The 25507-nt window shown below is 38.6% G+C and overlaps 1 long non-coding RNA gene across 1 annotated transcript in view; it reads right to left on the bottom strand.

Annotated features, from left to right (window-relative positions):
• Positions 1–18267: 18267 nt before the first annotated feature.
• The window catches only part of LOC139075409 (uncharacterized), a 187321-nt gene continuing 180081 nt past the window's right edge, over positions 18268–25507 (bottom strand). Inside the window, exon 3 of the long non-coding RNA XR_011525788.1 lies at positions 18268–18390. This is a non-coding gene — a long non-coding RNA (uncharacterized lncRNA). The remainder of the gene's footprint in view (positions 18391–25507) is intronic.

Here is a 25507-nt window from a genome sequence, read left to right as displayed (position 1 = left end):
AGTTTTAGCTAATTTGAAGGTAGGATAGGGTGCAAAGTGTAGATTCAGATTTTCCACAGGTGATTCCTTTCTAATCACAAGTGTGTATAACTTTCCTGTCCAAAGGACTAGGGAGGAAAGGGAACTAAATGCTAGCTTTTCCCCAAGGACTTTACATTTTTAGAAAAATCCTTGCTGAAGTCTTATTATTGCCCTGCACTTTGTAGACTTCCTTGTCCCTTATCCCACAGCTCCCTTCTCACCAAAGAAGCCTTCTCAAAGAAATATCCATGAAATCCACCAGCATTCCAGAGTCATCCTTCCCCTCTCTCTGTCACCGCAGCCACATCTTGCTCCCTTGGCAGATTTCACAAAGGGCTGCACACCAGGAGAGGGAAAGGTAAGGAAGTGTGTTTGTCTTATGGGGGCAATCACATTTCAAACGTGTCTACGATTCCAATAAATGAAAAGAATGGTGAAACCATAACAAAGCTAAATAAAAAGAAACATTAAACTGTAAAATGAATAAAAACTGCCATTAGGGGTAACCTAAACAGTCTGTGTGTAGTTTCTCGGAATGACAAGTAGACAATAAACATTAAATGTTGTCAAGTAGCTTCAACAAAAAGTGTTCCCATGCATGAGCAAAGGGAGCTGTGCTGTCACTGACGCCAGATCGCGAGAGCTTTGCAGGCAGTCATACTGCCGTCCACCTGCCCGATTGGCCTTTTTTGCCTCCTTCAGTAAGGTTGGCAGGAATTCTCTCTCTCTAATTGAATATCCAGTGGCCTTTACTCTCTTTTCGGCTGTTTACTTAACGCTTGAATGAATTGTTGGAAAACTAGTTCCCATCTAGATTATTTCAGTGGCAGAACTTTTTCAAAGTCAGAGAATGCAGTAACAGCATTCATAATAAAAATGGAACTCTCTTTCCACTCTACAGTGACAGAGTCATGCAAAAAGAAATACCTAGGTGATTTCTGATTTCCTCCTTTCCATGAATCAGCAGCTCCAAACTCCAGTGCCCGCTGGAACCAGGCAACTTACATAAATGACTGAAGCCACTGGGTGTAAGACAGAGTGTGCGGAGGTGGGGCCTTAGAATGGTGGACAGTGCACACCTGTCCCAGGGGTCCAACCGTTCTCAACCTGTAAAATCTGTGCTGCCCAAACAAAACATATCCCTTGGCTGAATTCAGCCCAGAGACTAGATGTCACAGGCCATTTTTAATTTTGATATAATCAAATTAAAATTAACCAGAAGAGCAATTAAGAAAGCCAATATTCTACCAGCCAGAGTTTTGGTTAAAAGTCCAAGTCAAAAGATAAGTCTCCTTTATCTTAAAGGAGATAAAGATCTCCCTACTTTCTGCTTATTTCCCCCAAAATAAAGCAAACAATAATTGATAATAAAATCCCCAAGTGTTTTGCTGACAAAACCACATATTTGAAAAAATATGCTCTCATTTAGTTGTGAGTTTTACAGTAACTCCAATTATATGTTGCTCCCGTGCACTAGTCCTTTTGATTCAAAAAACAGACCTATGCAGATAAAAAGGAAAATAATAATAATCTACATATTTTGTGCACTTTGAACATCTGGGCTGGTAAGAAAGTTCTCCACCTTCATCTTTTAGTGAATGAAATATTCATTTGCTCCACGAGGAAACAAATGTGAAATAATGTCTTTGTCATAACCTGAGCATTCTGCGTTGACTTCAGCTGTGTACACTGATCTTAGTACCAGGTACCTAGCAAATAAAACAGTGCCCAGGTCTAAAGATGTATGTCTTCCAAATGAAGAAGGAGAGAGTTCTAATGAGCTAGTTTTCTGTCATAGGTCACAGACTATTCACGTATGTTACCTCTTTTCATTACAATAATTTGGTTATTATAATGATTCTCTGAACATGGTTATTATCTACATTGACAAGGGGACTGAGGTTCAGGGAGATCAAATGATGTGACAGAGAAGGCTCTAAAACTCAACCTCAGCCACACAGGCTTTTATTTTCCTTAAACTATACTGATTTCCTAAGTTTGAAGGAAAAGTATTGTGCTTGTGACACTTCTTCAATATTTGGGTTCCCATCGTCTGTTAATGTTATTTGTAAATAAAAAATTGTGGTCACTGTCACTGTAGTAAGTCCAGACTCATATAGAAACACTTAAACATAGCATAACTAGCAAGCCAAGAGACATACCACTCTCACTTTCCTGATGCCCCTTTGGCAGATGTTAATCAGTAGTTGTGGAAGAGAGGGCAGTAGGCCACTGAGTAGAAGGGAAAACAGAGGCTGGTGTCCAGATGATGAAGTAGGCACAGAAGGGTCCATGTGGACTGATAGGAAAAAGCGGTGGCTGATTGTCAGAGAAGCTGCCAGCCTTCCTCCTTCCCAGGGGTTCAGGTGGACAGTAGTAGGAAAAACTGCACAAGGTGTGAAACTCCTCCTTGCAAAATCCTTGCACTTCAGCTGTTGGCCTAAGAAAACTGCAACCATGCTCATGGGAACCCAAATCCTCAGCAGGAAAACTCAGTTGCCACTTTATAGATAGGAAACATTAACAAAGAGAACTTTTCAATGATTTCTGACTTTTGTCTCACTGTCTTTCATATTTCTGCCTTGCCTGTCCTTTCTTTCTCCTCTTTTAGACTCAAATGCTCTATTTTGTTTCATATTTTTTTACAACATGAATTTTAGTTTCATTTCATCTATTTCTTATTTTTTATTGCAGTAACATTGGTTTATAACATTATATAAATTTCAGGAGTACAACATTATATTTCGAGTCCTGTGCAGCTTACATCACATTCACCAACCAAAGACTAATTACCATCCATCACCGCACACATGTGCCTGATCACCCCCTCATCCTTCTCCCTCCCTTGCTTCCCCTCTGGTAACCACCAATCCAATCTCTGTCTCTATGTGTTTGTTTGTTGTTGTTGGGATTGTGTATCCTTCTATTTATGAGTGAGATCATGAGGTATTTGACTTTCTCCCTCTGACTTATTTCACTTAGCGTAATACCCTAGAAGTCCATCTATGTTGTCACAAATGGCCAGATTTCGTCGTTTTTTACGGCTGAGTTGTATTCCATTGTGCATATATACCACATCTTCTTTATGCATTCATCCCTTGATGGGCACAAAGGTTGCTTCCAAGTCTTGGCTATTTTGAATAATTCTGTGATGGACATAGGGGTGCATGTATCTTTACGCATTCATGTTTTCACGTTCTTTGGATAAACATCCAGCAGTGGAATAACTGGATCATATGGTAGTCCTATTCTTAATTTTTTGAGGAATCTCCGTACTGTTTTCCAAAGTGGCTGCACCCGTTTACACTCCTACCAACAGTGTATAAGTTTCCCTTCTCTCCACATCCTCTCCAACGCTTGTTAAATAAGTGTTAATGTCTTGTTAATTATAACCATTCTGACAGGAGCAAGGTGATATCTCACTGTAGTTTTTATTTGCATTTCCCTGATAGTTAAAGACATTGAACATCTTTTCATGTGCCATCTGTGTACCTTCTTTGGAGAAATGTCTGTTCAGATCTTTCGTCCATTTTTTAATTGGGTTGATAGGGGTTTTTTTGTTAGATATATGAGTTCTTATGTATTTTGGATATTAACCCCTTATCAGATATATGGTTTGCAAATATCTTATCCCAACTGTTAGGTTGTCTTTTCATTTGTTGGTGGTTTCCTTTGCTGTACAGAAGATTTTTAGTTTTATGTAGTACCACTTGTTTATTTTTTCTATTGTTTCCCTTGCCTGGTCAGACACAGTACTTGAAAATATGCTGCTAAGACCACTGTCGAAGAGCGTACTGCCTATGCTTTCTTCTGGAAGTTTTATGGTTTCAGGCCTTACATTCAAGTCTTTAATCTATTTTGAGTTAATTTTTGTGTGTAGTGTAAGGTATTGGTCTACTTTCATTATTTTGCATGTGCCTGTCCAGTTTCCCAACACCATTTATTGAAGAGACTTTCCTTTCTCCATTGTATGTTCTTTGCTCCCTTGTCAAAAATTAGCTGTCCGTAGATGGTGTGGGTTTATTTCTGGGCTCTCAATTCTCTTCCGTTGACCTGTGTGGCTGTTTTTGTGTCAGTACCATGCTGTTTTGATCACTACAGCTTTGTAGTATAGTTTGAAATCAAGGAGTGTGATACCTCCAGCTTTGTTCTTTTTCTCAGGAATCCTTTGGCTGTTTGGAGTCTTCTGTTGTTCCATATGAATTTTAGGATTCTTTGTTCTATTTCTGTGAAAATGCTGTTGGAACTTTGGTAAGGATTGCATTGAATCTGTAGATTGCTTTAGGAAGTATGGACATTTTAACTATGTTAATTATTCCAATCCAAGAGCATGAAACATCTTTCCATTTCTTTGTGTCTTCTATTTCTTTCAACAATGTTTTATAGTTTTCAGGGTACAGATCTTTCAACTCTTTGGTTAAGTGTACTCCTATGTATTTTATTCTTTTTGTTGCAATTGTAAATGGGATTGTATTCTTAATTTCTCTTGCTGCTACTTCATTGTTAGTGTTTCTATACTGATTTTTATATGTTGATTTTGTGTCCTGCAACTTTACTGTATTCATTTATTATTTCTCAAAGTTTCTTGGTGGATTCTTTAGGGTTTTCTGTATACAAAGTCATATCATCTGCGAATAGTGGCAGTTTCACTTCTTCCTTTCCAATTTGGATCCTTTTTATTTCCTTTTCTTGCCTGATTAATCTTGCTAGGACTTCTAATACTATGTTACGTAAGAGTGGTGAAAGTGGGCATCCTTCTCTGGTTCCTGTTCTTAGAGGGATAGCTTTCAGTTTTTCTCCACTAAGAATGATATTAGCTGTGGGTTTGTCATATATGTCCTTTATTAGGTTGAGGAATTTTCCTTCTATACCCATTTTATTTAGAGTTTTTATCGTAAATGGATGCTGTATCTTGTCAAATGCTTTCTCTGTATCTATTGAGATGATCATGCAAATTTTATTCTTCATTTAGTGAATGTGGTGTATCAAGTTGATTGATTTGCAGATGTTGAACCATCCCTGCATTCCTGGAATAAATCCCACTTGATCATGGTGTATGATCTTTTTAATTTATTGTTGCATTCGATTTGCTAGTATTTTGTTGAGGACTTTTGCATTGATGTTTATAAGTGATACTGGCTTGTAATTTTCATTTTTGTGTTGTCCTTGTCTGGTTTTTGTATCAGGATAATGTTAGCTTCATAGAATGAGTGAGGAAGCTTCCCTTCCTCTTCAATTTTTTGGAAGAGTTTGAGAAAGATAGATATTAAGTCTTCTTTCAATGTTTTGTGGAATTCACCAGTGAAGTGGTCTTGTCCTGGACTTTTATTTTTTAGGAGATTTTGATTACTGTTTCGATCTCCTTACTGGTGATTGGTCTAATCAAATTCTCTATTTCTTCTTGATTCCATTTTGGAATGTTGCATGATTCTAAGAATTTATCCATTTCTTCTAGATTATCCAATTTGTTGGCATACAGCTTTTCATACTATTCTCTTACAATCTTTTGTAGTTCTGAGGTGTCCATTACAATTTCTTTTCTTTCATTTCTGATTTTATTTATCTGAATCTTCTCTCTTTTTTTCTTGGAGAGTCTAGCTAAAGGTTTGTCAATTTTATTTGTCTTTTCAAAGAACCAGCTTTTAGTTTTATTGATTTTTTTCTGGGTTTTTTTAGTCTCTATTTCATTTATTTCTGCTCTTTTATCATTTCCTTCCTTTTACTGATTTGGAGCTTTGCTTGTTCTTATTTTCCAGTTCCTCTAGGTGCACTGTTAGATGGTTTATTTGAGATTTTTCTTGTTTGTTGAGGCAAGCCTGTGTTTCTGTAAACTTCCCTCTCAGAACTGCTTTTGCCGTATCTCATAAAATTTGGCATGTTCTATTTTCATTTTCATTCGTCTCTAGGTATTTTTTTTATTTCTCCTTTGATTTCTTCATTGACTCAATTGCAATTCAGTAGCATTTTGTTTAATCTCCACATATATGTGGCTTTTCTGATTTTCTCCCCATAGTTGACTTCTAGTTTCATACCTTTGTGGTCAGAAAAGATGCTTGGTATTATATCAATCTTCTTAAATTTATTGAGACTTGTTTTGTGGCCTAACATGTGATCACTCCTGGAGAATGTTCCATGTGCCTTTGAAAAGAATGTGTGTTCTGTGGTTTTTGGATGGTATATTCTGTATAGATGTACTAAATCCATCTGGTCTAATGTGTTGTTTAAGGCCAATGTTTCCTTACTGATTTTCTGTTTGGATGATCTATCCATTGGTGTAAGTGGAGTGTTAAAGTTCCTTACTATTATTCTCTTGCTGTCTATTTTTCCATTTATGTCTGTTAATAATGGCTTTATATATTTAGGTGCTCCTACATTGGGTACATAGATATTTAAAAGTGTTATATCCTCTTGTTGAATTGTTCCCTTTATCATTATGTAGTGCCTTTCTTTGTCTCTTGTTACAGTTTTTGTTTTGAAGTCTATTTTGTTTGATATAAGTATTGCTACCTCAGCTTTCTTTTCTTTGCCATTTGCATAGAGTATCTTTTTCTATCCCTTCACTTTCAATTTGTGAGTGTCTTTAGGTCTGAAGTGTGTCTCTTCTATGCAGCATATATATGGGTCTTGTCTTTTTTTTCCTATGATCCACCCTCTGCCTTTTGATAGGAGCATTTAGTCCATTGACATTTAAAGCAGCTATTGATAAGTATGTACTTATTGCCATTTTGTTACTTTTTTTCTGGGTGTTTTAGTAGTTCTTCTCTGTTCCTTTTTTCTTTTCTTGCTCCCTTCCTTTGTGGTTTGATGGCTTTCTTTAATATTATGTTTGGGTTCCTTTCTCTTCATTTCTTGTGTATTTATTATAGGTTTCTGGTTTGCGATTACCATGAGGTTCATATATAATAACCTACATATATGGCAATCTATATTAAGCTGATGGTCTCTTTAGTTTGACCTCTTTCTAAAAGTTCTACTCTTTTACTCCCCTCCTCCCACATTTTATATTTTTGGTATCATGTCTAACCTCTTCTTTCATGTGTGTGTGTATCAGTTACCCTCTTATCATGGAAACAGATAATTTTAGTACTTTTGTCTTTCAACCTTCATATTGTCTTCACAGGTGGTTGATCTGCTACCTTTACTGTTTTTTTGCCTTTACCAGTGATTTTATTGATTTTTTTCAGATAATTTTCTTGTTCTTATTTGTGGTCTTCTCTTTGCCTCTTACATAAGTCCCTTTAGCATTTCTTGTAAGACTGGCTCCTTGGTAATATACTCCTTTAATTTTTGCTTGTCTGGGAAACTCTTTATCTCTGTTTCCATTCTGGATGATAACCTTTCTGGGTAGGGTATTCTTGGCTATAGGTTTTTTCCTTTCAGCACTTTAAATATATTGTGCCACTCCCTTCTGGCCTGTAAGGTTTCTGCTGAGAAGTCAGCTGATAGCCTTATGGGGTTTCCTTTGTTTGTAACTTTTTGCCTCTTTCTTGTGGCTTTTAGGATTCTCTCTTTATATTTAATTCTTGATGTGTTATTATTATGTGTCTTGATGTGGGCCTCTTTGGGTTTATCTTGTTTGGTGCTCTCTGTGCTTCCTGTACCTGGATGTCTGTTTCCTTCCTTAGGTTAGGAAAGTTTTCAGCTATTATTTCTTCAAATAGATTCTCTGTGCCTTTGTCTCTCTCTTCTCCTTCTTGGACTCCTATAATACAAATGTAAGTGTGCTTAATGTTGTCCCAGAGGTCCCTTAGACTGTTCTTGTTCTCTTTAATTCTTTTTTCTTTTATCTGTTCAGCTTGGGTGATTTCCTCTAGTCTTTCATCCAGCTTGCTGATCTGTTCTTCTGTATCTTGTACTCTGCCATTGAGCCCCTCTAGTGTCTTTTTCATTTCCAGTATTGTATTCTTAATTTCTTATTGATTTCTTTTTATACTTTCTAATTCTTTGTTGAAGTTCTTACTGAGTTCATCCATTCTTCTCCCAAGATCAGTGAGCATCCTTATGAATTTTTTGTTTGAACTCTTTGTCAGGCAGATTGTTTATTTCTGTTTCATTTAGTTCTTTTTCTGAGGTTTTGTCCTGTTCCCTTACTAGGAAGATATTCCTTTTCCTCCTCATTTTGCCTCTTTCTCTGTGCTTATATCTGTGTTTTAGGTAGCTCAGCTACCTTTCCTGATCTTGGAGAGGTGACCTTATATAAGAGATGCCTCATGAGGCCCTGCAATTTTCTTCCCTCTCATCATCAGTTCCAAGTGTTCCAGGAGTGACCACTGTGTGGGCTACATGTGTCCTTCTGCTATAGCAGAGTTGCTCTTGTTGCAAGTACCCAGGCAAGCTAGGCTGTCCCCTTGGCCAGCTGGCTGTAATGCACAGCTTTATGTGGCTGCTATGTACCCTTCAGTCACTTGATCAGGCATAGGGAGCCCCAACACAGTTGGCTGCGAGGTCTAATAGCACATTTCTGTTGCAGTTTTTCTGTTAAGTAAGTAGGCCCCCAGTGTGACTGGTTGCTAGTCTCAGGGGCTTACAATTGCTGCAGGCCTCCAGCCTGCAAGGTTGTTATCAGCTCTCTCAGGATTGCAGCTGAATGAAGCTTGCCCCAGGCAAGGGAGCACCCAAATATTTCAGGCTTTGGAACGTAGGGCCAATCTCTTATGTGACTGTTTGAGAAGCACAAGTCTTCTGCTGCTGACAAACCCCACTGTCTATACATACATCATCAACAAGGCCCTGCTCCATGCACATGCCCCGACCCCCAGAAGTGGACCCAGTCACCCTGCTGCAGAGGCCCCACACACTCCACCAATGCCTCACACACTCAACCTGCTCCTTTTGCATGCCTGCTCTGCAGAGGTGGACCCACTCACCTGGCTGCAGAGGATCCAGGCACCCAGCCTATGCAGGCCGACAAGTTGCCCAAGGGCTTGGTGTTGGGTGGGACCAGTCCTTAGGGTGGGCTGCCTGTCCTGGCTGAGCTGGATTAAATCAGTGTTCTAGTAGGTGGGGCAGACCCTGGGCTAATAGGCCAGGAGAAGAATTCCAACAGTGTCTGCCAGTGTCCGGGTCAGCACGCCTGTATTAGGTCACAATAATGGCTGCTGCCAATGTCTCAGTCCCTAGAGAGGTCTCACTTCTCACCAAAATGCACCCAAAGCCTATCAGGTGAGTCTCTTTTCACCAAAGGACTGTGCACCTTTCTTTCTGGTTATTTTAGGTTGCTTTTTGAAATGGGAGAATTTGTGCATGGGCCTTTCAGGAACTGGCTTTTTTCCCCTCATGTCTGATAGCTTTTCTGGGGTTATTCCCTGTTGTAGTTAATAGCCAGCAAAGCCAGGTATTCTGACACTCATCTAGATTGTACTGAGTCCAACAGCTGCTTATTGACTGGTATGCTCCCCCACTCAGATTCTTCACTCTTCCAGGGAAGGCTGTGTACCTTAGGATTGCTCCCAGTCAGCCATGAAGCACCATGGCTTGGGAAGGTGGCATTTTTTTCTCTCCAGAAAGGAATTTATGCCTCTTCCGCCTCAGTCAGCACTGTCCCTTGTTGTGAGGGTTCTTTTTATTCAGTTTTCAGTTCTCTCTCAGGGGTAATTGTTCCAAGGGTGGTTGTAAATTTGCTGTGTCTGTGGGAGGAGGTGAGTTCAGAGTCCACATATGCCACTATCTTGACACCAACTCCTCATTTCATCTATTTCATTACGTTTAAAATTCTAAACTTGTACAGGTTAAACTGTTTATTAGTATTCTTGAAAGATATTTTTAATAGAATCTCTTGGACAAAAAGCACTCTAAATGTCATAAATACATGCTATTTCTGAGTGGCTAACACATGAGTTTTGGAGTAATATGGAATTTGATTCACAGCCTATTTCTGACACTTCTAAGTCCAAGCTCTTGCCATTTGGTAGCCATGAGACCTTAGTTACAGAAACTTCCTGTGTCTCCTCTCTAATGTGGCAATAAAAAATAATAAAAATTTTCTGAGCACTTAAATTTAGAATGTAAAGCACTTAGGACAATGCCTGGGAGCACATAGTAAATTTCTGTAAAATGTTTGTTATTATTACTGCTAATATCTGTGTAGCTTTATGCAAGTTACTCAAACTTTCTAAGATTCCATTCTTTAATCTGAAAATTGGAACAAAAGTACTTTCTTCATAGGTATGTTGTAAATTCTGACTGCTGTAATCTATGTAAAGCAGAATTTCTGTCAAACGTGTTCATGTAGACTCTACACCCTATAAGTGATATATTTCCCTTGAAAATCCCAAATCTTGACCTCCTCATCTCTGAAGATCTTCACCTCCACATTACCTCATCAGCTTTCTTTTACACTCAACCAGTGGACCTGGTCAACACGTGGAAGAGAAGAATCTCTACCGTTTTAGATTCTAACATCCCTACTCTCTGATCACAGCTTACCTTGCCCTGTCATTGCTCTGTTTGGTAAAACCCTGATGTTGATCAACTTGCCAGCCTTCCTGCCCTCACACTGAGGCAGCCAAGTGCCTACAGAGAGAGCCACAAAATGGCAAAGATTGGTGCCATCAAAAGGTTATAATTTCCCACTAATTGGGATCTTAACAGTCCCTGGCAATCTTGTTGTTCTCCTAGTCAGTGCTCTCTCTTATGCCTTTTGGTGATTATTCAAATCATCTCCACCTTCCTCAAAACTTTCTCTTTGCCCTTAGACTATAACTTACTTAACAAAACAGTAGCCGTTTCCAAGCAGGAACTCAACTAGGATGAGCACAGGTAAGTGGACAGGGTCTCAAGTAATTTTCTAGGGAAGGTGACATATCCATGTTCTCCTTCTTCACTTGGCGATCCCTTCCCCAGGACCTGGAATCTACAACCTGAGCTCTTGCTATCTCTCAGATGTGACCTCTATCCCTTCCTGTCATGGAGGAAATGCTGTTCCTCATCTAAGAATAAAGAAAGCTAACCTCTCCAGCTGGACTCTCAACCCCTTTTTTCTTCTTTCTCCTCAAGGACTTTGCTCTACTCCTTACTTGTCTCTTCTTACTACTGACTCTCTCCCAACAGAACTAAAATATGCTCAGTTTTCCCTGATGTTAATGGGATAAAAGCCTTTCTTTTGCAAATTAAAGATTTCTACAAATTCTGATCCTCTTCAATCACTGAGTCCTGCTAACTTTACTTCATTAGAAGCTCTAGATTTCCATCAATGTGTCCATCCTCATTGTAACTGTATTTCATCATTATCTCTACCTAAATTACAGCTTGTAAACTTTCTTCCACTCTGGTCTTCCTGCTCCCAGATTTGTGTCTCTATAAAATATTCTTTGCCTTCTAATGAAAATAATACTTTCAACTAAAAATATGGACATATCACTCCCTGTTTTAGAATCCCATAATGACTCTCCATTGTCCACAGAATCAAGACCAAATGTCTTAGCATGCCAAGCCAGTCTTTCTTTCTATTGCCTCTGGTTATTTTACTAGCCTCATCACTCACCACCCCACCCTCACACTTTTGGCTTCAGTGGGACTCAGCCATTTGCAGCTTCCTGAATATGCCATGTGCTCTTTTGCCTCAGGATCTCTGTACTTGCTGTTCACCTTGCCTAAATGCCACTTTGTCCTCCCAACCTGTCTAGGTCCAACTTGTCTTTCTGTTCTCAGCTTAAACCTTACCTCCTCTAGGAAGCCTTCACTGACTTCCTATGACTGAGTTAGATACGCCTATGTTCTCTGTAAACCTGTAAAACTTCCAGGATTATGTTCTCTGACACGGTATTACACAACAGTGCAACTGCCTGTCAACTTTCCTGAGTCCCCGTTAGACTCTGAACAACTTGAGGACACAGATAGTGACTTGTGCATTGCTGTAGCCCTAGTGTGCTGAATGGTCCTGAGCACACAGCAAGTGCTCAATATACTAGTTGATTTGAATTGAATTTCTTGTCTAGAGATCTGGGCCTCGTATAGTCTGAGTTGTAAGTCTGCTTCACCTCTGTGTCTGAGTCCCTTTCCTTATAATTGATTAGGAAGATGGTCCCTGGGAGTGGGTCTATATCTTACCCTTGCCAGTTTGTTTCTCTAGGCCTTGAATCTTATCCAACACCACCATTCGTTTAGCTAGAGCCATACTCCCTACTGACAAGCTTTTTTTGGTGTTAGCTACTGGTCTCTGCATTTCCAATGCCATTCAGGGTAGAGGAATAAATTATGGATGCCAAACACAAATGGATCTGGATGTTAAGCCCATTCCAGCATTTGCTTCCTCTGTGAATTTGGGTAAATATCTTGGCTTCTCTGAGCCTCAATTTCTGACCACATGAAATAGGAGTAAGAAAATTTATAAGTTGCTGGGAGGGTAAAAATGACACGGATATGTCCACTGCCTAATTCAGTGATTCAATAAATACCAATTTCCTTCATCTCTGCCCTTCCTCCTGCTGGATTCTCCTCAGCAGCATATGCAATCCTGAAGAGATCCACTGTACTTTTCTCTAAATCTCTAAGTTCTCAGATTTCACCACTTACCTGTCCTTCCCACTATCCGTTGTTCTCATAATCTTTGGATTCTACATTCCACATACCAAACTGGTTCTGACGTGTACATCCCCGCCTCAGCAAGTGGGTCTAGAACTAGGTCCTGACCCTCAAAATTCCTGATTCTTCAATAGTTAGTAAACGTATAACTGAGTTAAACTGAGGTATGTACTTAATAAACTTTATCTTCAACATTCACTTCAAAGAGAGTAAAGGATACCTTTGGTTGTTGGCATTCTGCACTACACCAGTTAGTGCATTCTTTCACAAACCACAGAAACTCGGACTGTTGTGATTTAAATAAGTGAAGGTTAGCTTTTCTTAAATAAAAAGGAGTCCAAAGGTAGACAGTGCCAGGCTGGGGTCGCTCCTTAGCATTGAATTAACACTGCCATCCGGATTCCAAGTCGTCTTTGTCATCTCAGCGTGTTGTTCATGTGCTGGTCAATTCATGATTGCAATGTGGCTGCAGCACTCAAGATACCACAAGCATGTAATGAGCAGAAAGAGAGGAAAGAGGCAAATGGCAAATGGAAAGCAGGAGCTCACACAGAAACCTCTCGCCAAACAAGCTTCTACTAACATCTCAGTGGCCTTTTCTCACTTGGGCACCTGCAATGTGAAGTGCAGGTGGCTAAGATAAAAGGAGTAATGGGTGAGCATTGGGCAGGCTAGTTAACAGTGTGCAAAAGCCACCTGCAATACTTCAAGAAAATAATATGAGGGGAGAGGACCTTCAGAACGACAAAGTAAGAAGCTCGTCAGACTTTCTCCATAAGAAAACAAGAATTTAATTGGTGAAAATTAAAAACCAAACCAAAAGATGTGTTTAAAGTCTCCGGAAATTGTCCTAAAGGCATACAACAAATGAAGAAACGTTCATTAAAGAAAATCTACCAGTCTCAGTAAGAACAGCCGTGGCATCTGAGCCACAACTCTTCCATTTACCCACTCGTCCCAAGCTCCATGTTCAGGAAGTCTACACTGGGCATGTGCAGCTAAGACAGGAGTCCTGTCTCCTCCAAGCAACCCGTGAGGGGCTACATTTTAACCCCAGGAGAAACAGGCTGCCAATTTTCATACGCCCTGCCCCATGTTGCAGAAGCTCTATTCCAGGTAGACATAAAAGAGAGAACTGGTCCCCCAGCCCACACTTTTAGGAGTTAATTGGAAACTCCACTCCAGGTTGGTATCAAACCCCATAAAATCATCTTATCCTCTTAATGGGCCTCTGAATTTGCAGAAATGCTCAGGACACAAATATAGCCTGAAACAGTTTTCTGAGACTGAGTGATGTAATCCAGTGATCTAAAGTTTCCTCTTGCTTAAATATGGGAATTATGGTTCACATGGCCATGAGTCCAGCTAACGGTGATTAGTCATCCCTACATCAGCGCCCTTTATGTGTCCTCTGAGTCCTCCTATGAATGAGACATATATCAGATAAAATTTTATTGGTTCCTAAATCATGCCCTTTACTCTTTAGCATTTTTGTTGTCGATGCTGGATACGAGAAGTGGCCAAGGACATGAGAAATGCCATGGGAGGAAAGAGCTCCATGGAGTGGGAATAATGGGATTACTTTTCATTATTCTTGGAAATTATCCTTTTTTCAACCCACTTCATCATTTCTTTAGTCAACATGTCCTCACATTATGTAAAAGAAGGAAACATAACTTCATGAAAGGCAAGTGAGAAATTCATAAACAAGTGTTTTTAAAAAGATTAGAAGTATAGTGTTTAATAGACATACACAGCTACTCTCTTTCCTTCAGCAATTGCTTTCCTCTACACACAAGGCTTGAAAATCTCATTTCTGCTCCCTTTTATTCCATTATTATAACTTTTCATCATTCTTTGGTATTCAGTGCCACTATTGGTAAGTAAACATAGATGTCCTAAAAAGTTCACCAACACTGTAAATTGCTGCATCACTGGTTGAGTATGTTATGTCCCAGTTTATGTTTGTTGTAGTCCTCATTAAAATTAAGTGAGGCAAAGTTGTGCTCTGTCATAGCCAACCTACTCTGTAAGTAAAAGCAAGGAAGTGTCAACATACAGAGCATGTTTAGTGAGTATGAGCATGGGAACTAAAGCAGATTTCTCATATAAAGGGTAGAACCAATAAAGTTCTAAAGGGAGATTTGGCCATAGTATAAAGAACCTTGATTGTCAGGGTCAGGAACACAGTTTATTTTGTAAATCAGTGCTTCATTAAAATGACTTATTTGGGATCTTAAAAATTATGGATACTGGCAAGGCTAACAATTACCTGGTATTCAGGGCCATTCTATCTTTTTTGCAGCCAGTGTCCATACTGATTGGTCAGTAAAGTGTTGTCTGATTGGTTGGTGTTCTGTCATATCACTTGTCAAATTCTTTGAGTATCACCCCTCAATGCTTGGGCCCTCCCCCTAGAGTCTCTTTTATTTGGTCTGGGTGAGACTTGGACGTAGAATGCTCTAAAAACTCCCCAGATGATTCTCCTATGAAGGCAGGGCTGGAAAACACTGTTGTAGATCAGTGGAAGCCATTGAAGGTTTTCCAACATAGCAGTGACATGATGAATACATAGTTTTAAAGGAATAATTAATCTGGAATGTGTTGAAGGAGTGATGAAATTGAGACAGAGAAGTTACTCATTCATTAATTTGATAAGCAATTATTATGTGTAGTTCTGGGCACTGACCTATTGTGCCAACAGAGTTGAAGAAACGGGAAAGGTAGTGCCAGAAAGAAGGGATGGACTTTGCAGGTAGCAAGATCGAACAGGCAGTACTATAGGCAGTCAGGAAAGGAGAGGAGTCAAAGGAGACTCCGAAGTTTCCCTCCTAATTAATGGAAGGAATATGTAAGAAAAACAAGAAGCAGAGACAAGTCCAGGGAAGTGATGAATTCAGTTTAAAACACATTAGACTTGAGATAATGGGAGATCATCCAAGAAGAAATGTCTAGCAGGCCTTTGAGGGAGCGTTAGCTGGAATTTTGAAGGCTGAGGTGTAGATTTCAGTCATCCAGATAGGGATAGCAATTGAAACCACTAAGCGACTAAGATGAAATATGAGGGGTTATAAAGCAAATAGAATAAGGGCTAAGTACTAAGGTTTAGAAAAGGGATGAGGAAGACACAGAAGGAGAATCTAGACTGGGTAGAGTCAGGGAAATTAAGGGAGAGAGATTTTTACATGTTGAGAAAAGTCAATGAAAATTCAACTGAAGAGACCATCGTATAGCCCTACAAGGAGCCTCAGATTTACTTCAAAACTCAAATAGTGGCATCAGAAGTCAAGCATGTATGTTTGATCTATACTTAATATTAAATATACAGATATGATCACCAAAGATTAGTTTCTGTTATATAGCTTTACTGGCATCAGAATGATACTGACTCTAATTCAATTCTTCTTGGCTAAATATGCACTGAGAAGTTGACAAGATAGCCAAGGTTTACTATTGGATGACAAATAAAATTTGGACAAATTTAATATAAATTTGGCATAATTGGCATAAACCATAACCAGTCAAGAAATAAGAACACATGCCAACTAGCCTGGCATCAAAATTCAAGAATGAGATTGCTGGTTTTCATCAAGGGCTAAAGGCCCACTGCATATCTAAAACACTGAGTTTCAGATGACAATAGTTTTCTAATAGCAGTTACTCATGGAAATCAGGGAACAATATGATTGCCTATCTAATTCCTAACTCCACCTAGATTAACAAATCTGTAGACTGAACCACTCTGGATATTCCTTTTCTCAACTTAATCCATGGTGGTGTAGACACAAGGTGAACCAGACAGAACCCCAGAAGACAGAGTTTCTGGCACCAGTTCTGTCTTAACTTGTGGGATTCTTTGTGCCCAGTTTCTTTGCTTGTAAATGTATTTTAAATATGCGAAATAAATTAGAAAGTAACTCAGAGGAAAGGCCATCTTTTTCATTTCAGCCCATGAAAATCTACTTTAGCTTTGGTAGCTATAGGTTTCTTTTGTCCCTGGTATCTTTTAGTATTTTATTGGTCTTTTCTTAAACATTTTCTTTTGAGTTACTGTGACTAGTTTTGCAGAGAGGACTGGAAGAAAAGACATTAACTGACTGTATTAAATTATATTCAATAAAGTTTATTGAGCACTTACTTTAGGCTCAGTTTCACAGGAGATGTAAAAGAAGCATCTGCCCCTGTCCTTGGTAAGCTATATTACACATATATAGTGGTATTATCTATATGGTATATATATTAAATATATATATATATTTGGGAAGAATGAGATCAATATACAAGCAAATATTAACTTAACAAATCAGTGTATGATTAAGGACTCAAAAAATGGCAACTACCATAAGAGATACAGTTGATTAAAAAAAAGAGAGAGCCCAAAGCATTCTAGAAAGGCATCATAGAGAATTTGATCTTGACACTGAAAGATGAGTATGTTTTGAATAAAAAGGAGAAGGAAAGACAGAGCAAAGAAGAAGAACCAAATAAGCAAAGGAGTAGAGCCTGAAAAGGGCTGGGGGAATTCTGAGCAGACCCTTCTGGAAGGTCAACCTAAACCCCGTCCCAGGGATTCTCATGTTAGTTAGATTTCTGGTTCTTGCCTCCTACCGTTTCTGACCTCGTAAAGAATTTTAAGAGGGCAGAAGGCCATGAGTAGAGAATAAGAGAGGTGAATGAGCGTGACTCGCACTGTGGTATAGCGGCTCCTCCTTTCCTTATTAGGCATTGGTACGGTGTCATTCTCACCAGGTGTTATGCATGGTTTTAAGAACGTTCACAGGTTAGCTCATTTAATCTTCATAAAAGCCACATAATACAGGCAGCATTTTAATTTCCATTTTACAGAGGAGAAAACAGAGGCACAAAGAGGTTAAGTAACTTGTGCAAGGTGACACAGCTTAGTAAGCAAGGGAGCTGGAATTTGAGCCCAGATATTCTGGCTTCAGAACCCTGGCTCCCATGTAGGATGGAGTCATATTAGAGCAGGCTTCGAAACACAAATGTAGGAGCTGGCGGTTTACTCTGGGAGCACAGGGAAATCCTTGAAGGTTTTGACATTTCTAAAACATGATAAAATTAATCTGGCACTGGTGTGTGGCGTTGACTACAGAGGAAACTGCTGCTACATTATTTTTCTCTCTTTTTTCTAAAGTGCAGTTTCAAATGTGCAATGTAGTTGACAGACGTGAATCTGACCCCCAGTTCTGGTTTAGCTGAGGGACTCTGGCCTTTGAATGGTGCTTGTCTCCTTGTTCCAATGTTTGACGTTCAACCGTGGAAACATAACACAAGTGCAAGGTAGTGATTAGTCGAGTTTAGTTTCTCTGGATGGCTTAAAGCACTCACACTAAAGCTTCTTCCAGGGGACTCTTGCCTCTTGTCTGTCTGCCTGCCCTCTTCTCGGCTTACACAAAGTGCTGTTTTTCCCCAGCTGCCATTGCCTTTTCAAGCTGAGCATGCATGCCACACTTCCATGAGGCAATGTGGGCAACTGATCAAGAAAGGTCTTGGTTCATCCAATTAAAAATTGCTCAATAAACATAAAAATTCAAGCACTCAAAGACTAAAATCAAATCCCTGGTGGGTTGTTGATAGACTTGTTATTAAAGGTTTGCCAAGCTTTACTAAGACTGATAACAGGAAACTGCAAGTCTCTTCAAACTATTCTGTAAACATTTGGATAGGGCTGAGATGAGGAATACGGAGTACATGCATTTCACTGACCTGTTCTTTCTAGCTGGCTTTCATGTTACAAAATCAGCAACACATGTCGGCAGATCCAATTGACCTTCAAGCCAGAGTTTGAATATCTTAGGTGTATGCCACCTCATCTCTGGCTTTGATCTGCTGTAAGAACGAGAAATATAATTATTAGCACATTGTTCTGTGCAGCTGACAGAGCATCTGGTATTTTAGAAATGCTTTTGAGATGCCTAAATTGATTTGAAAGTCGGTTGTAAGGGAGCATGGAAAAGATACAACATCTTCACAGCATTGGTAATTAAGAGAAATCAGAAGCAAGTTTGATCAGCACAAAGTTAGAGCTGAAAATAAAATACCTAAGGATGATTAAGGAAAAAAGTTAAAAAACTATAGCACATAAGGCTCCCTATGTATGATTAGTCAACTCTCTTCCTGATATAGACAATTTAATTACATTTCCTTGTTGCAGCATCGCCATCCACCTGACCATGGTGACTGAATTTCCATCGTGAACTATTATGTCTGAGTTTCCATTATAAACAGTAATTTTTGAGGTTTAAAATCTCAGTCATTTAAAACTACTTCAGATTTTAACTTGGCATATGGGCTGTTAGTCCAGCTGCCATTATGGAAAAGAAAAAAAAGTATTTGAAGTCTTTCAAGACAGTTCTGAATAAAAAAATAAAAAAGTATACAATTTTCATGCTTCTTTTGTCAATCTCTAGTTTAAAAGAAATGTGCAAAAGAGTTAGTCTAAAAATGTTTCAATACTGGTTTTGATCCAAATGAATGAAAAATATCTCTATTCATTTGAATGGGGATTACTGTCATAACAAATATTTAAAAGGAGAGAAAAAGTGCACTGTTCTTTCAAAAAAGAAGACAAAATACCTGTAAAATGTCAGTTAGAAATGTGGGTTTTGATCCATTTCCCAGCATAGGAATAGTTCCTAGTGTATTTCTAATATGACTAATGATTTCTTTCGGCAATTTTACATTCATCTTTAGAAGTTTTAGGAGTAAATCTCAAAAATTTCCACTAAATGTAAAATTCTGGAATCTCATGTATGTTCCATTCTTTATGTAACCTTCTTTTTCATTGATGATGTAGTTATTGACAAATTGATGCACATTTCTGACTTGGTTATTCTTAAGGACCGTTCATTTTCTGTTACGAAAATAGTGCCAAGTCCAACATCACACTACTACTCATCTTGCTTTGTAAAGCATTTCCATGTCTGTGGCTGAGAAGGAAGTGTAGTGTTGGTCAACTGTTGCTTGTGTATCTGTGTATTACCCACATTACGACAGATATGAGGGAAACACTTAATTCTCCTATGGCCATTGTCTGCCTTCCTTTCCCAAGCTGGGACTGATGTGTTTTCAGGAAATACAAAGCAATATTGAAACCAATTCTTTTCTTTCAGGAAAACTTCAGCATATAAACTTGTGAGGGTTTTTAAAATTGGAAAATCTCTGATGTTGACTTAGGTACTCTACATTTTGTACTGTGAATATATTTATCACTCAAAATAGAACACTTCAAGCTTGGTCATATTATTAGGGTCCTGAAGGCAAACAACATCCAGTAGCAACCTTTGAACTGTAAAATTAAAAAGTCCAAACACTTGAAGAAGTTATGCTAAACTAAGGAGTTAATGCTGGTTCCAAATGTGGCCTTTAGGAAATGTGAAGAGTAGCTTTTGTGAACTCACAAGGGATAAAACTAAGGTAATCTCACAGCTCTTGTTCATTCTGTAATATCAAATGAACTGATACACACTCATCAATGAAATTCCCAAGCTCAATCAATCTTTGGAGGGAAGGATTCCTCACCTAATTACTGGCCTACCCACTCCAATCCTGCCACCGACACATCCATATGTACACACACAAATGGAAGGACAGAGGAACAGATAAAATTTTGTGAAGAAGCCCATATAGAATCAGTAACGCTCTGCAACTCAATCTTTGTAGGTAAACGTTTAGAGAAGATGAGAAGAGGTGTGAGTTGTGTCCTCCACTCTCTAAAAGTCACAATTTAAAAACTCAGAATATATAGCTCTGACTCATGTACAAGGCTGGTGGATATCACAGATGCTCTTGGACACTCGGCTCCTATTTGACAGTACAAATAGCTGTTTGCTTTCCATAGACCATGACTATCTCTTGTGTTCAACCACATTTACTCTGAATACTGACTGATTTTCAAAGACCAGATATAAATAGATATACAAAATAGGGTTTTTACCCTCAAGTCACTAGCAATTCAAAAATTGGTCAGGGTGAAGGGTTGGGGAGAGGTTTTCCGAGGGATAAAATTCCCCTAACATTTGGGGGTGGAAGTTCTTTAACCTGAATGCTATATCATTCATGGTTTCTCCTGTGCAGAAAAAATCAACAGCAAATATAAAGAGCAACTTTTTGAAATCTGGTGGCACCTTTGTCGTTATTAAACATGTGATTATCCTTGAGTAATCTGATATAGAGGTGGAAATTCAGCTTGCTGGCATTTGTCTAAGAGAATCGCGTAAGTGGGGAAGGACAAGGCAGAGAAAAAAAGATAAATCTGATGGAAAAATAATAGACTCTATTTCCCAACCAAATATAAATCACTTATCTGCCACACACTATTTTCAGGTAAACCTCTCAATGAGCATGGATAATCAGAAACAAGATTTACATATTTTATTTCAAAGTACAAATTGTAGCTTACAACCTTAATATCCCAACAAAATACATCGAATCTAATTTTTAAAATACTGTAAACCTTTCTATAATAAAAGCATTTATTTTGGTCAGATCCTCAAAGCTAAAATAAAATGACTGTCTAGTGAATCTGAAGATATTTGGGGCAGTCTATTTGGCTATCTGCACAACCCCAATTCAACATAAACTTGCTAAGATTGTTAAACCTACAAAAGACAAAAAAAAGAATGCTGAGATCCTTGATACCTGACAATTATTTGCCAGGTTTATACAGATGACTTCTTCAAGTTGCCTTTGACACCAATTTTTCATAAATATGATGATCGTCTCTCTAACTCCAGTATTCGCATGAATTGTTCTCTTTGCACACATCACAATTTCAATATGGAAATTCAACTGGTTATTAAAAGAAAGAGCAACCAAATTTCAGAGAGTCATTTTAAAATAATGATTGACCTCATACTACATTAATATTTAGTATATTGTGTATTGCTTGAAAGAAGATAATATGGTATTTTTCATTTTCCTTATGACAGTTTCTTTATGTTCTTAACTTTAGGGAAGAGAAATACCCAAGCTCTTTTCCCACAGAAGGAACCTAAATGGTGAGTGTGGTACTGAGAATTGATGAAATCAAGTTGCCAAAGTGATTAGTGAATGAAAGGAAGGAAAGAAAAGAAAAGAAATGTTTTAGCCTCCATCTCTGTTCCATGACACTCTAGTGTGCTCACATATCAGCATATCAGATTTAACCCAAACCTCTGAGGTGAGGTATGATTCTCTCATGAGTCTCAGAGGAGGAAGCTGAGACTCAGAGACTGAATCAAAATCTGCAGAAGGTCACACAGCTAAAAAACCAGGATCCAAATCCTGGATGAAGCTTGGTTGGAACTCACTAAAACAAACGTGAAGCAAAGTGATTCTGAACCTGAGAGCTTGGGAGTTAAAGTGTTAATAACCATCAGAAACAGAGGCAGTCTGGATTTGAACAAGGACATTTGGCTGAAGACAGTCAACAACAAAGAAGCTGCTCGAGAGTTCCTGCAATTATTTTCTAGAGAAAAAAGCAAAGTCTATACCTATTTTGCCATTCACATTCTTTCCATCTCTTCCATCCATCAGCTGCAAATTCAGCAAGGGTTTTGAAGACTGCTTCAAAGCGGTCTTCACTTACAGATGGACGGATCTGACTAGTTCCTTGGAGTATTTATGGAATGCTGTTCTTATCAGATGAAGACAGGTTCACTGGACTTTTATGGGACTTATTCCACAGAGACAGTCTCTAAAAACCCTCAATTCCGAAAAGGAAGTTCTCTTAAAAAGTGTGGATCCCTTCTCTACCCTTTCCCCACCACTAATCCAAAGGGTTCTTTGGTTCAGTCCCCATTTTGCAGCCTAAGTATACCTGAATCCTAAACTCCCGCCAAGTCTTTCTGTAAGTGCCAGCGTCCTGAGGAGGAATTTCCACTGCATTGTCTAGAAAATTCTGTGGAAATAACTGGCCAGGGAAAGGAGTTGACCAGTTCTTTATCACCCAGTATTGCAGCAAGATTAACAATAACAGACCAAATGACAGGCGTATCATTGGGATCAAGGTTAGAGTTACCTGGGTGGCTTGAAATCTCTGAATTTTAATAAAGCAAAACACCAAGATTTCAAAGAGGAGGAATTTATTTTAAGTATAGTTCAGGTGTATTTTGTAAAATTCCCCTTTCTATAAGGCAATTATGGTATATATATTTAACTGTGAGGCATTTAATCCAGTAACAAATTATTAGCTTTATAAAATTGTGTGGTCCTTTTGTGGGTGAAGGGATTGTTAAGTTGCAAGTAATATTATCATGTATCTGTTGATTTCATGTGAGTTCCTCTCAAACTAGGAAAGGTCTCAATTATTAACCTACGATTAATCCCATTCTTTCTGCCCAGTGCTTGTTGTAATGGCCACTGGTGAGTGTCATAGCTGCCATCTTAGATAAAATGCTCCTCCTGAACAACGCCCAAATATGCCGAAAACTGCAGACGACAGTTGTGAGCTTTTTTGCCCGCTTATCTGTCTGCCTTCCATGTGACCCTAAATTAGGCCTCAGAAGGTATAATGTTTAATACAGATTCCGGGCACAATATACCTTCTCACAATTAGTTGAAAGTGCTGTTTTGTAATTAAAGGGTGAAGTGGGGCATGATGAACATATGGAAAAGGAGACCCTTAATAAGTGATGGAGCCTTCAAAAGAAATTGCTAATTAGTATGCATTTGATGTGCACTATACCAATTTTAAGACTTTGCCTTGAATAAATTGCTATGTTGGGTGTTCGAAGGAGTGGTGAGATTAGCATTTACAAAGGGGGCAATTTTCTGTCTTCTTGACTCTGTTAAATGGAGGAAATAACTTCCAAGACTGGAGCAGTAGTTAGCCCATCAATCATTCTCACAGCTGGAAACTGGGGATCCCAAATGCGGAGATCAGTTAATCCGTCAGCTAATAAGTTCATAGTGGCACCATATGGCGCAGGGCCACTCCACACTGGGACAAGGACAGAACTGTTTACACAGGCATGCTGCTTTCTCAGGTAGCTCCCTGCTGACAGAACCCTTTGTTCTGAAGGATCAATTTACTTTGCACAGTAAATTGACTGAATTGATCAGTTCAGAGCATATAATTGTTGGCTAATCCTGTGGAATCATGTCCCATCTATGTGAGAGGGACAAAGGGGTGCTGCCCATGGCCTGGTCTGGGGCACCATCCTGGGGCTATTCTCATCGGACAGGCTGGACACTGATTAAAGGACCGGTGGACGGTAGGTAGGTAGTAAGCATTGACTTCAAAAGCCAAAGGGAAGAGAAACCCTGTGATGCTCAGAAGGGCTTTTCTGAGTGTCTTTACTCAACTGGTATCACTACTTAACGTGGAATAAAAACAGTCAGTCTGGGAAATTTAGCTGCAGACCCTTTTTCAAATATTCACCTGGGAGAATGAAAAAGTACCGCTCCCTCTCCAAATTGAATAAGTCACTGCACTCATGCTTATTTCTAAATTTATCTACTATTTTCTTTAAAAAAGGACAGGAACTAAGAAGGAAAAGGAAGTTCAAGAGGTATGTCCAGGAAAGCATGAAAACTGCATGTTAATAAGTGACACATTTCCTGGGCATCGTACAAAAGTGGCTGAGGCATTCCCTGTTTTGCCTGTGTATGGGAAAATGCACTGGGGCTTTTCAGAGCAAATGAGAGTAGAATCTTCCCAACCCTGTACATTGGTGCGAACCCTGTTGTTTTGTTCTACAGATGTGTTTGATCTGACTTTGTTTTTTCCTTCTCACATGAAAAATAAAAGAATAATAAATAAAATGAAAAAATTCCACCAATAGAGATAAATGTTGGACATAGTTCCCTCCAACTAAAGGTTTTCTTCAATAGCTAGTGTCAATAGAATCATTTCACATCAATGGTTTGAAAAGAGAATTGTGTTCAATAGGAACTGAAGCTATTTGGAATTGCTGAGAGGACATTTGCTTATTAAATGTCTGAACAGTAATGAACTTTATACAACCATACCAAGAGTTTCTACCAATTAGAGAGCTATTGATCTCTCTATTTATTTTATTGAGAATGTCTGAGATTAGTGTAATAAGGAGAAATTACTGCAAGTTTTCAGTTTGACAATATGTGGAATCTTAGGTGTTATTATTTTCTCTTCTTTAAAACAATATAGAGAAAGGAGCACACAATTTAGTGGCAGTTGATGTATTTTATCATAAAAATCTAAAATTAACAATTCACGTATCACCGGTGTATCTTCCCAAATTCCTATGTATCTGCAATTTTATACCCCCCGTGGAGTTTCTCATTTGTCTATTACCACACGCACAGTACCCAGGATTCTGCAGCATTAAAAAAGAAAAAAAAAAAGCAAAACCAAGGAGCATTTGTATGTTTTATTTTAGGAACTGCCATAATGAGAATAAGATAAAATATAAATAATGCTGTAGAAAGACTTTTAAGTAAAACTTGTGAAATGAAAAAAAAAGCAGAATATGTAAATTGTATAAAGAAAACATCATAAGCAGGAGTCTAATGTGAAAGCAGGCACTTTGCCAAAAGAACTCTTTTTAGAGAGCAAAAGGCCCTTTGTGATTTTTTTGGTAAAATTTTCTCTCTAGAATGTTGTTATCAAATTGGATTCTCTCTCTCCCTAGATTGCATATTAGGCAGGCTTGAACTCTTTCTGAGTCATTCGTGTGCCAATTTTCCATTTATTTAAACAAAAATTGCCTAAGTGCACACTCTGAAGTCGACTTGAATTCCCAGGCCCTGAATCACCAAGATCAAATCCATCCTTTTTGCCCTATCCTGAATCGCGCCAAATCTCCGCCCCACCCCCATCTCGGCATTCACCACACTGTGAGACAAACGGCTCACATTCTAAACTAAAAGATAGAACTCATAGTAACTGAAATATATGTTTTATTTTGCCTACTCATGGCATACTGTATAAATGGAATCGAGTAAAACTTCATAAATTTAAAATTTTTCATCTTTAATGATTTTT

Source organism: Equus przewalskii, chromosome 13 (genome assembly GCF_037783145.1).
Source record: "Equus przewalskii isolate Varuska chromosome 13, EquPr2, whole genome shotgun sequence".
In the NCBI taxonomy this organism is placed as follows: domain Eukaryota; kingdom Metazoa; phylum Chordata; class Mammalia; order Perissodactyla; family Equidae; genus Equus; species Equus przewalskii.
The sequence above is the reverse complement of the archived record's forward strand: the minus strand, read 5'-3'. Positions and strand labels throughout refer to the sequence as shown.